Source organism: Lucilia sericata, unplaced genomic scaffold (genome assembly GCF_015586225.1).
Source record: "Lucilia sericata isolate MDLA Ls3-8-SP2 unplaced genomic scaffold, ASM1558622v1 Contig000010F_arrow, whole genome shotgun sequence".
NCBI classification, from domain to species: Eukaryota; Metazoa; Arthropoda; class Insecta; order Diptera; family Calliphoridae; genus Lucilia; species Lucilia sericata.
Window position 1 is genome coordinate 260,883 of NW_023994050.1, and position 12,337 is coordinate 273,219.

Consider the following 12,337-nt stretch of genomic DNA (forward strand, 5'->3'; position numbering starts at 1 on the left):
AAAATGAGTTCGTTCGTAATAAACGAAAGAAAATGTCAAAAATAGACGATAGGGGCAAAGACCTTTCGTTTGCCCAAAAAACTACGAAAATTATACCAAAATACAAAATAATAATATGTGGCTACTTGAATTTGCAATACAAACCTTTAAATTTGTTGACACATTGCATACAATTTTCATGTAGTTTAAAAAAATTTTTTTTTTCATATTTTCAATTTTTTTTTGGAAAATTATTTTATTTTTGTTTATTTTTTAGGGTTAACACCAAACTTCAAAAATATTTAAATTTTTAAATAAATATTTTTTCGTAAATATTTATAATTTACATAAAAAATATTTAAAATTTCAGAAATGAAATACGTACGCAATAATGTTCTGTTACGGTAGAAAAAGCTCAATGTGTTATAAAAACCTAATTTTAAACTTGATCGTAAACAGTGATGCCAAGTGTAGGGATTTTTCCTTTTTGTAGGGATTTTTTCAAAAATTTCACGTGTAGGGAAAAAGGGAAAGATTTCTTACTATTGTCAAGTTGTAGGGATTTTTTCAATTTCATAGTTTTTATCAACTAAAAATATACTCTTTCATGTATTAAACTTTAAAATTAAAAATGAAATCAATTTTAAGTGTATCGTTAGTAAAAATTCCGCTTGTAATTTCTACAATATATGTACCTATCGCTACAAGCCTGGCATAATCCAAAATTCGGGTTTCTTGAACTGAGGTCTACAAAACATGCGACATACTAAAATCTTTCATATAGATTTATCAAATTTCTAATATGTCTATTATTTTCGATGTGAAATCGATTTTTTGTAAACCTAAAACCTACGATTTCGTGAATATTAAACAACTAAAAATTTAATTTCAATTTAGATGAGAAACATATTAACCTCAACTATCTGAATTTGGATTTTTAAAATCCCTTGATTTGTTTAAAAGTTATCAAAGAAAATAGTTAAATGTCATTAAATATTCATATCCATTTTTCTTGAAACGACTTTTTTGGATTATGCCAATCCGGTAGGCCGATATATTCTGACTTCTTATAGATAGAGTAGTCGGATTGAAAAAAATAATTTAATGTTCTAAAAATTTATAAAAGTAAACCGCAAAAGTAAACCTTATTTAAAATAATTATATTAAATTTTATGAAATTTTTTTGTTGTTTTAACATCGAATCGTGATACTGCCATAAATCTCTCAATTGTCTTGTTTTTTAATATTAACTGAAGAGTCAGAGTTGGAAGATTTGTATGATGTAAAATTGAAAGTATAAAATTAAAAATTTAAATTCTAGAAATTTCATTCCTAAAAATTTAAAAAAATACATATATATATATATATATATATATATATATAATATAAAAAAGAGCTAATAATTTAGTTTTTTATGTTATTTTTGTACTTTATAAACTTGGAAAAAATGCAAAAAAGTAGTGTAGGGAAAAATGTAGGGAAAATAAAAAAGTGGGTGTAGGGAAAAAAGGGATTTTTTCTCATAAGCGTAGGGATTTCTGAATAAAATCTCCTGGCATCACTGATCGTAATATAATAAAATGTTCGTGTGAGAACTAAATTGTTTTAGAAAAACAGTCTGTTAAACTATTGAAATAATGTAGCAAACGTATTTTTGTATCATAAACACACAAATATTCCAAAAAATTACAAAATAATGAATGAAAAAAAAAAACAACATGGCGATGAACTGTCAAAACGATTTACGAATATGTCGTAGAAACGGGTTAATTGGCTATTGTCATTCAGAGTCCGAATTAAGTAATTCAACTGGTCGTGTGAACTTTGTACTACTTGTTTCTTTTTAGAATATTTCCTAATTTTTAGCAACACTGCCCACCAATTTGTTTTTGTTCGAAATTATTATTTTTTAGCAAAATGTTTTTAATTTTTTGTTGAAAACAGAATAATTTCTATTAATTACGAAGAACCAATAGTTGATTGAAAATATAGCAATTTTGGTATGTTTTCCAAAAATATTTTATTATTTATATTAAAAATCACAATTTTTTAAAAACTTGTAAATTTTTAAAAGTTTTAAATGCTTAAAACACACATTTTCATACTAAAATCATTTTTACAAAAAGTATGCGTTAAAATGAAAAAAAAAAATTGCAACGTTAACAATTAGTTTTAAAAAAATAGTCAGCTGTTCTAGTGAGTCTACTTTGTAAATTTACTTACAGTAGAAAACGTTGTGATGACATTGGAGGCAAGTACTTCCACGCTCGCTTACAAATAGGGAGTTAAAGAGGTAATTGCAATTTCCCTTACAAAGAAGTTGTTGAGTAAGTTGTTTTGTAATAGTAAAAACAGTCAGCCAGAATACGAACCAGTTACGCGTCAAATAATAGTTTTCACATACAAATTTAATTTTGTATTCTTTTTTGTAAAACACAATTCTTAATACACAATTAAATAAAGTTTTTGATGGTGGGTATAATTATATTTGTATTACCCGTTTTTGCATTTGTAAACGTTGTAGCATTTCGTCATACATGACTTTATTCGAAAACTTCACAATTTCCTTGAAAATAAGATTATTTTTTGAAATTCCTTCGTCTTTATCATCATCTTTTAAAATATCGAATAATGTCATATTACTATGAGCGGGAACCTTTTTAAGCCGTTTTGAAGCACAGCTACCAAATGAACTTTTTATATTTTGAATTTTGCTCGAACATTGTGTTAACTGTAGGGTACTTACGACCCTAAAGATATTTAGTTGCATCTTCAAACAAAAGAAGAAATTCTTTCATAAGGACTTTTCAGCGCCAACTCCGTTTTTCCAATTTCTAATAAAACTACGTTTAATTATGACTTCGTTGCTTTTGTTAAAACTTTTTAACATGGTACACAAAGTATTCCTCCTAGTGTCATTGGCATTTTTTAAAGTACCAAGGGATGGTGATGTAAATGTGATTCATCTATTTCATCAATTCATTATAAATTGATCTTTACTGTCCATTACAGCACCCATTTCAGTTGCTTCACTTAAGAAGTTTACAAGTTCTTCAGTTTCAAATGCAGTTTGAATTTTGATGATATTCTTTTCAATTTCTTTACGGTATTTGAAAAAACCGAATAATCTTTGATGTTTAAAACATCGTGCACTATAAAGCGGTGCAAAGAATGTATGGAGCACCGCAACCAGTTAATTTTTCCTAGTTTTAAGGGTGCCAAAATGTTGCTTCCTCCATCACTAATAACTACAATTTCTTTTTTCTCCAAACTGAAGTTCTTTAATATATTACAAATTGTGTATCTGTTATGTGGATGTGGAAACATTTCAGTCTTCAATGAAATGCACTTTGCTTCGAAGTGGTGGCTGAATAAAATTCGAATATTTATATAGCTTCTTCTTTTGAATGAGTCAGTCCACATATCTAGGAGTAAGGAAATATTTTCTGGATACTAGGTGTTTACAAATTTGGATTATTGATAATTTATACGTACTGTAAGCATTTTCAAGTGCAGAGCGACTTAATGTTGTCACTGATGGCAATAACATATTTGGTTTTATGGCTTTCATATGTCCAATAAAACCTGGTTGCTCTACAATGTTAAAGGGTCTTAAATCTCGGCAGTACATCTGCATAAGCAAACGTGCGTTACCAAATTTATTCCGTATCAGATTTAAATATTTATCATTTTACACTTCCCTGATAATATAGATTTTTTTTGGCATTTGTAGTTTCAAAGTTTTTTGATTTAACATTACGTGCTCATGTTGATGTTGAGGTAGAAACTCTAAACCTGAAACTATTTCGCAATTTGTAACACTAACAAAATACAATTTCCAGAAAATGATTATTCAAAATAAGATTTCGCAAAAATTTTTGCAAAAAGCTAATTAAATTATGAGTTTCAAATATTGTTTTGGCAAAATATCTTTTTAATTTTCTTTTAAATTCCATTTTATGTGCCTCGTTTCTGTATTTGTCTCGAATCGAGAAAAAATAAAAATATGATGGTCTTCCAGATTTTAACAGGGTTATTCACACTGAACATCAAGAAGTGAAACGCTGTCAAAAAGTACCTAAGTCTACTGTCAGTCGGTACCTAACTCTATGAATGTATTAGTAGAATTCTCAAGTCAACATAGTTGCAAAAAGTTGGATTTAAAAATATTGAAAAAAAATATTACATTTAAATTTTTATTTTAAAAGATTTCTTTACATATTTTGCAACATAATTTATCTATAAACATTTTAGAAGAATGTATGTTGGGTTTTTAATCTGCAATATTGAAAAAATAAATAATTTATTTGAAATATTTTTTTCTTGAACCATACGAAAATTTACAACATTGTCTTTTTTCAGTTTTAATTTCAACAACAAAAATTTTAGTGTCAAAAAAAATAAAAAATATTTTTTTCGTTCGTAAAAAATATTCTTTTCGTTCGTAAAAAATATTCTTATACTCCATTTTTTAGCGTGAACGAGAAAAAAAAATAAATAATGCAGAAATTTTGCTAAGTTCAGTGATGTTTTGTGTTTTGTCCAGTCATGTTCAGTTTTAATTATTCAGTGTTAAACTTAAATGAGTTATTGAATTTAATGTTCATAGAAAAATAGTGCAATTAATATATTGTGAATCTTAAGTAATAAAAAACAATATGACAGTGTTGTGTTAAAAGTCAAATGTTAATAAACATTTAGAAGGTTTTGTTAATTGGTGAAGTTTATTAAATATATACCAAAAAGTAATTATCTTCAAGGATTATATAAATAAAATTAGAAAGTAAGTTGTCATATTTTACATTAAAATACTATTTTAGGAATATGTTAACAACTCTAAACGGCTTCCATTTCCATTATTTTTAAACAAAGTCTAATATGTTTAATTAAAAATGTTTTTATATTAAATTTCGTCTCTCTCTTAATTGGTTTAGGAGTTATAAGCATTTAAAGACTTTTTCAAGTTGTACGTTTCGGCTTTCATTTGATGAATATTGCATTTTTAACCTATTTAGATTTATTTGAGTTAAATCTTAACTTTCAATATTTTTTAAACTATTTGCGCGTTTAGGTCCTGTTTCTAGATTACGTATGATCACTTAGAGCTAAAATTTTATTTGTATTTCATTATCGTAACAAAATACATTAAAATTTTTACTTAAAGTATTCAAACGCTATCTGGAATTATTATATTGAAATTAATACTACTGTTTTATACATAAATTATTGTTTGACTTGGGTCACTCGACACGAAATTGCCCATATAAGATATTTAATATTGAAATCAGATATTTTTAAACCCACCTTTTTTAAATAAATACAATTCTATTAATTTTCATATAGCTTTGGATTTAATTATTCTAATTATAGGTACTTTTTTAGTTAATAACACCAGGTCTTTCTATGACCTATCATATGATACTAATATTCTTAATATTGAGCATGCCGTTTCCAAGATATTAAACCTAAGTAGATAGTTTTTGAACGTGTATAACTCCTTAATTAGAATAGAGCAAACAAAAATAGTATTGCAATATTAGTGTCAAAAGCAATATCCCGTTTAGGGTCGTTAAGGTGTTTCTATCGTTAGTGACTGTAAATAATTTTAAAAATAATCCATGGCTTAGTAATTTCAGATCTTTATAGACGGTTTAATTCCAAGTTATTTAAAAAATGTTCATTAAAGGTAATGTTTTTATTGATTCAAAACAATAAATAAATAAATTAATTAATTTCTAATTATTTTATTTTTTTAGAAAGCAGTAGCTAATATTGTACCGCCTTTTAAAATACTTCTAACCGAATTAAAATATAAAAAAGGGATCTGGTAAGTTATATATGTCTTATTTCATCACGCGGTTCCATTCAAAATGTCGATTATTTGCAGAAAATGTAAAAAATGGATCTGACCGTTTAAACTTTGGTGGTAAATGTATTGGACATAAGAGAATCCTATTTTTATTGCTTCCTAAAGTATAACAGGTAATTTCAATAAATACAAAAGTATGTATATTCAATATTAATTATAACATTATTTTGGTTTATTTCGTTGAAGAATTAATGCGTTCCAAAATATAACTCTTACAATTTGATGGATTGATCATAAAATTGATGAAGATCTACAAAAATATTTTAGAGTCCAACGTTTTACAATTTTTGAAAGTATACCAGTCAGCAGTTGGAATATTAATACAGATTTCCTGAAAATTATCTTATTAAAAGGTAATTATTCAAAATTTTTGATACATATGTATGTATGTATGTTAGACCGACTCACTCTGTATGGAAAGCAAAAACGTGTTTTTGTTACCCCTCTCAAAATTTTCCTTGCTTTGTTTTATGATGATTCCCAAAATATTTTAAGTCTAGGGATGACCGTTCGTGAGCTGGACCAAATTAAAAAAAGGTATTTTGGAATTATTTTTTTTTTAAATTTTGTTTGTTTTGAAACAAAATATCCAATACGGGGTATCGTTTAAAATGTATTTTAAAGCCGCGTCCAATGATGTATTAATCATAAATAAGCGTCTGCTTATAATTGTCATATTCCAAAATATTTAAAATTGTTAGGTTTTTCACTAAGAAAAATAAAATGTATGCACAATTTTGCAAATTAGACTTGGCTTCAAAAAACCTTTCAAATGATACCACATACTGTATATATTGTTTAAGAAATACTGTATATAAAAAAAAAAAAAAATAACTAAAAAGTGACTTTTTTGTAACCGGTTCAGCTCACGAACGGCCATCGATAGACTAGAAATATTTTGGGAACCATTATAAAACATAACTAAGATTTTTTGAAGCTGGGTAAAATATTGAATTTAACATGAAGAATCGTGTTCCCATACGATATTTTCTTTAAAACTGTCCAGCTCACGAATGGACAACACTTAACCGAACAAATTTTGGGTAACATCACATTACATAACAGCGAATATTATGAGGGGGTAACTCAAGCACCATTTTTTGTGAGTCGGTCTAATGTACATATATTACTCTTTTTTGTTAAATCAATTATTTTTTATACTATTTTAATTTCAATTATTTCAATAAAAACTATAAAATTTCATTTTATTTAGATTTATTTTTATAGATTTTGTTTTGGTGAGTATACAAATAGAAGAAAGAAGACGAGAATACTCATCTTCTAGAAGAAGAGAATACTCATCTTCTAGAAGAAGAGAATACTCTTCTTCTAGAAGAAGAGAAAACTCATCTTCTAGAAGATAAGATAGGAGCACTTCTAGATGATACTAAGTAGTCACTTCAAGAAGTAACTTCCTAGTTACATCTAGAAGAGTCTTTGGCAATACCTTACTTCCAAGAGTCATCTAGAAGTTTCTTCTGCGGGTCTTCCAGAAGTATCTTCCACGTTACTCTTAGAAGTTCCCCAGATCGGCATCAGTTCTTCCCGACTGGTGACAAGAATTCTTATACTTCCGCAACATCGCTGGCGAGCTTTTAGCACGTTTGGAAGTTTCATACGGGTAACTTCCGCAATAGAAAATGTTTGTAGGGTAACGTTATTGTTGTAAAAAACGTCACAGTTTCATTTCTTGGTGTTCAGTGCATAGTTGCCAAATGATTTAGGTGTAAAATCGTCAAATTATGAGGAAAAAATCGTCAACTGATTTTTCGAAATCGTCATTAAATCGTCAAAGCTGTTTTTTTTATCAATTTCGATAGATTTCAGTTTTGTTTGTTTATTTGTTTTGTACTTTAAGTTTGCTTCGCTGCATCTGCAGCTAAGACTTCTTGGCCGAATCGAAAGATTATAACGCCAACACCAATTATTCCAGTACGACTGGACAGAACATCAAATTGAGTTTTTTTGGTTCTCCACCATAATCAAAATTAAAACTTAGGTTAAGTTAATACGAATGCATATGGTCAACATGCATTTCAAAAAACCGTAACACGGTACAGTTATTCCACGTCACACATTTGACTAATGTGGTTTGAAACGTAAAACTCTGGAAGGCAGAGTAAAAAGGACGGCCTAATTCCCCTTAAGCAACGACGCGCGACGATCTTCCTCCACCTAGAGCTGAATTGAAGGTGAAGAGAAAAAGAATGCAGAACATGATTAGTTTTGCCTGAGTGCAAAAGCAATGTACAGTTATACTATTTCATCAATTTTTAAGTTATTTGATTTTAGTAGTATAACTTCAAATACACATGATATAATCAAAAAATTACCTTTTTTATACTTTAAACGTGTACTTTTGATCCGGTATGCAAACGTGCCAAGTCCTCAAAACAATAAAAATATACAAAGAAAAAGCGCTAAGTCCTTACAATTTGCTATTATAAACGCATTAATTAGTCATGTAAAAGGAAATATCAATTATTTTGTACATCAACGTCTAGGAAATAGTGTGTAGTTTGTAAAATCTTCAATTGAGTAAGAAATCATGGAATATGTAGCCAATGTTTTGTGTTTTGAAATATTTTAGTTTTTGTGACAAAGGTGATCGATGCTTGGAAAGCTGGATTAGGCTTAGCTCGACGGATTGGGGAGGATTCTTGATCACACTTTATCTTTACACACTACACAAACAAAAGAAGAAATAAATCTTTCCAAGACTTTACTAAACAAAATGAAATCAAAATTTAACAAAACAAACCTGGCTATTGAATGAAAACTATAATGGATATTTGGTAAAACTTATATAGAAAAGTGATAGATGTTGTTATCACATTGAACACTATTAAATAATTATCCCACCCTCTTACTTCTAAGATACACCAGTGTTCTAGATATAATGTTAAGTATCTACCCTAAAATCGCGTAAAACTATAATCTACTAAATCATCCGTATTACAACGTTAGTTCTCAGCATTCCCAATTAAATTATTCTCACTCAAAACTTTTCATATTTACAATTCAAATTTGTTTATTATTATCAGAAATATTCATCTAACGGCGTTATCAGACTTAAAACTATTCTATATCTTATATATATTTCAAAATTTTAAAATTCAAAATGTTCTTTTTAAGTATATACCTAAAAATGTTAAATATATAATTTTATGTAAAAATTCCAAAATTTAGATATAAATTTAAACGAGCGCATGTTATTTACTTTTGTATATTATAACTTACGATTTTTTTTTAAGATTGATTAATGATGATGTTGTGAGAATGTTACCATTTGATACCCTTTTCCAGTTACTCGGCTGATAGTTTGAGCTCAAAATATCCAGTGTAACTACTGTAACTTAGAAAAATTAGCATTAGCGAATATTAATCAAATCAGGAGATATAATATACAAAATTGAATATAACACGCAAAAACTTATAAGTTAATAATTAAATTAACATTATAGTTATGTGTAATTCAAAAAAAAATTAAAATTGTTAAAAGAAAATTATTTCATTAATACATTTAACATTGTCAATTTGAATCTGTTAACAATTCTTTTACAGAATTAAACAAATGTTAAATGTATGGATAAAATATTGATCTTTACAAATGTAAAAATAAACAAAAGGTTTTAAATCAAAGCTTTCAGAGAAACTCTGATATCTAAAGTTTTATGTTAACTTACTTACATGTAACTTACATTTTAAGCTTACTTGTACAGTATAATCTTACATTAATGACGTCATGCAAAAACTTTGAGAGATTTGTTGTCTTCTTTTTGGTACTTATTCATTCATTAAATAAAATGATACAGTTGTGGGTAACTATTTAGCACATTCAAAATTATGGAAAGCAGTAGATAACTATTGTTTTGTATGATTATTGTAATGGATTATTTCGAAGATTAGGATATTTAATATTGAAAATTATGGTTGGAAAATTGTTGTGTAATAATTTTATGTTATGTAGGTCATGGTGAATGAATACTGGTCTTCTGTGATCTTCTGTGGTGTTTGAGGTTAGGTGTTGAATCAAATGATATACAGATTTGGTGCAAAATAGTGAATGAGAAATATTGAATGATTTATTTTATTGGCTTTAAATTATTTCACATTGATGTTGGATGAGTAGACAAGAATTGAGAGATAATCATATCAATATTGGACTTTGGACCTTGGCGATCATTTCAAGTAACGTGTTGGATTGATGATAATTTTTAGATATATTTTCCAAAATTAAAATATAAAGATTTCGCTTTACTTGGATTGACTGGCAACTATGTCATATTAAAACTTTTCCATAAAAGTATTATTATATTAAAACTCTATAATTATTTCCGATATTATTTGAAAGAATTATATATTATTTTTTTACAATATCTTACCAAATTAAATTGGGTTTTAGGCAAAACATTTTTAAACCGATAATTTAGTTTAAATTCAATTATATCAAAAAATTTAAATTGTTTTATCAATTACTAGCTATACCCAGTGTGCTTCGCTACCCTCATCGTAATGGAATAAAATAAATATTATTGTAAATGTATATATATCTGCAATATCAAAAAGTCCCCTATTTATATTTATGTTTATATATTCAATATTTTAGAAAACTCAAAAAGTACCAATGAAGTACAAAAAGGTAACAAAAGACCTCTTTTATTTAATTTCATGTTCCTAAGTTCAATATTATAGAAAATTAAAAAAGTACCAGTTGAAGAACGAAAAATTACCCCTTTTATAGATTCTCATTAACTCTGGGCTCCACATGGTTAATTTCATGTTATAAAAAACACAAAAAGTACCTTTTGAAGAACGAAAAATTACCAAAAAGTCCTCTTTTATATGTTCTCACTTACTCCGGGCTTTACGTACTTAATTTCATGTTTCTAGGTTCAATATTATAGAAAATTCAAAAAGTACCTTTTGAAGAACGAAAAAGTGCCGAAAAGTCCCCTTTTATAGGTTATCACTTAATCTTGGCTGTACTTGCTTAATTTCATGTTTCTAGGTTCAATATTATAGAAAATTCAAAAAGTACCTTTTGAAGAACGAAAAAGTACCAAAAAGTCCCCTCTTGTAGATTCTCATTTACTCCAGGCTCTATATGCTTAATTTCATGCTTCTAGGATCAATATTATAGAAAATTCAAAAAGTACCTTTTGAAGAACGAAAAAGTACCAAAAAGTCCCCTTTTATAGATTCTCATTTACTCCAGGCTCTACATGCTTAATTTCATGCTTCTAGGATCAATATTATAGAAAATTCAAAAAGTACTTTTTGAAGAACGAAAAAGTACCAAAAAGTCCCCTTTTATAGGTCCTCACTTAATTCGGGCTCTACATGTTTAATTTCATGTTTCTAGGTTCAATATTTTAGAAAATTCAAAAAGTACCTTTTGAAGAACAAAAAAGTACCAAAAAGTCCCCTTTTATAGTTTCTCACTTAATCCAGGCTCTACATGCATACTTTCATGTTTCTATTTTCAATATTATAGAAAATTCATAAAGTACCTTTTGAAGAACGAAAAAGTACCAAAAAGTCCCCTTTTATAGATTCTCATTTACTACGGACTCTAAATGCTTATTTTCATGTTTCTAGGTTCAATTTAATAGAAAACTCAAAAAGTACCAGTCGGAGGACGAAAAAGTACCAAAAAGTCCCCATTTATAGATTCTCATTTACTCCAGGCTCTAGATGCTTAATTTCATGCTTCTAGGATCAATATTATAGAAAATTCAAAAAGTACCAGTCGAAAGACGAAAAAGTACCAAAAAGTCCCCTTTTATAGATTCTCATTTACTAAGGGCTCTACATGCTTAATTTCATGTTTCTAGGTTAAATTTTATAGAAAACTCAAAAAGTACCAGTCGAAAGACGAAAAAGTACCAAAAAGTCCCCTTTTATAGATTCTCATTTACTAAGGGCTCTACATGCTTAATTTCATGTTTCTAGGTTAAATTTTATAGAAAACTCAAAAAGTACCAGTCGAAGGACGAAAAAGTACCAAAAAGTCCCCTTTTATAGATTCTCATTAACTAAGGCCTCCGCATGCTTAATTTCATGTTTCTAGGTTAAATTTTATAGAAAACTCAAAAAGTACCAGTCGAAGGACGAAAAAGTACCAAAAAGTCCCCTTTTATAGATTCTCATTTACTCCGGGCTCTACATGCTTAATTTCATGTTTCTAAGTTAAATTTTATAGAAAACTCAAAAAGTACCAGTCGAAAGACGAAAAAGTACCAAAAAGTCCCCTTTTATAGATTCTCATTTACTAAGGGCTCTACATGCTTAATTTCATGTTTCTAGGTTAAATTTTATAGAAAACTCAAAAAGTACCAGTCGAAGGACGAAAAAGTACCAAAAAGTCCCCTATTATAGATTCTCATTTACTCTGGGCTCTACATGCTTAATTTCATGTTTCTAGGTTAAATTTTATAGAAAACTCAAAAAGTACCAGTCGAAGGACGAAAAAGTACCAAAAAGTCC